Here is a 1,759-nt window from a genome sequence, read left to right as displayed (position 1 = left end):
ACAGCAATGACTGCCGTCTCTGTGAGTTATATTAATACACAGCAGCGAATGCCGTCTCTATGAGTTATATTAGTACACAGCAGTGACTGCCGTCTGTGAGTTGTATTAGTACACAGCAATGACTGCCGTCTCTGTGAGTTATATTAGTACACAGCAGAGAGAATCATATGTTTAACCCGCTGTGGGTGCCCAAATAGAGAAATGCTTCAATTGCTCAGTCGGGTGCCATCTAATGGCCACCGGCCGCACAACACTTGAATCCCCCACATAGATGAGGACAAGTGTTACACTTTAATTATATAGGCTTTTAAAGGCTAAAAGGGAGCGCTTATAATTGTGTGAAATATATAGTGAGGCACCTGTAAAAAAATGTCGACATGCGATTTTTCGAGATTTTTTTTTAAAAACCGACTTGTTCATACTTGAAGATCCATGTCGACTACTAGTGAAAATGAAGATACGCTTTACACTAATTGGAGGTCCATGTCGACAGATGTCAACTTAGATGCCAAAAAAATACAGTGAGAACTGTGTCAACGACCATTTTCCTTTTGCTTGTGTCTGCCTTTTGTCAATGTCGACCTAGTGCATGTCAACCTTTTTTACGTGTGAATCTTCTTGCTGTCGATCAATAGTGGTCGACATAATGACTGTTGACCTAGACTTACTGTCGCGGATTGATGACATCACTACTTGCAGTGTGTCAGGTGCGGTGTGAGGCAATGTGCCATGCAGTGATGCAATTCAGCGCAAATGCATCACCGCCTCCCTGGACCGCCCACTTCCAATGGCTGCTACGGGGAGGTGCTGGAGGAGCCTTGTTACTGGAGCCTTGCCTACCTTTCCAGGGGGGCACTACGTGATTCACGGGAGCCTCCTGGCCTATCCTGGAGGTTAGGCAAGTATGCACATGTCCTATGGGGCGGGATTGGGGGTATGGGTCAAAGGGTCAACACTATGAATGTCGACATACATTAGGTCAACCACTAAATGCCGACATGGCTTAGGTTGACACATAAAGTAGGTCAACAAGGCTAAGGTTAACTTAGGTCGACAATGGAAAGGTCGACAATCAAAATGTCGACATGAGTTTTTCATGGTTTTTTGGCCCTAAATTTCAACATAAGTCGACGTGGACACCGTATCAGTGCACTGCTCAGAACACTATTATATTCTCCCTCCACACCCTAGTGGATGGTGGGGTATGAAATCCCGCCTGTTTTGGACCTTAGCCATGTCCTATTTAATGTGTCGACCCAAGCTCCGTCAACCTTTAGTGGTCAACCATAATGTATTCATAATGTCGACCTAACAACTGTATCCCTTATGGGGGCTGCTTTGCTGAGCATGCCGACATGCTGCATGACTGTTGACAGTCTCATGTCGATCCGGACGCCCGTCAACCAATAATAGCGCACACCCCTTGTGCATAGATGGCACAGTTGGGGGAGATGTATCGAGCCTTGGTGGAGATAAAGTGCAGAACTTGCCCTAAGCATCCAATCAGCGTGTAACTGTCCTTGACAGACTGATAGATAAATGACAGCTAGGAGCTCATTGGTTACACTGGACAATTCCCTCACTCCAAGGCTCGATACATCTCCCCACACATCCCTCATCGGTGCTACTTCATCATTCCCCAACATTAATGTAATACAGCAATGTAAATATCCGGAGAATGTCAGGGCAGCGTTACACCTCTCTCCCTGTGCCCGCTACACGAATATCTTATTTGGGAAAGGGCAGCGCTGATTACTTA

Source organism: Crinia signifera, chromosome 9 (genome assembly GCF_055691185.1).
Source record: "Crinia signifera chromosome 9, ASM5569118v1, whole genome shotgun sequence".
Lineage (NCBI taxonomy): Eukaryota > Metazoa > Chordata > Amphibia > Anura > Myobatrachidae > Crinia > Crinia signifera.
This window is presented reverse-complemented; position numbering follows the sequence as displayed.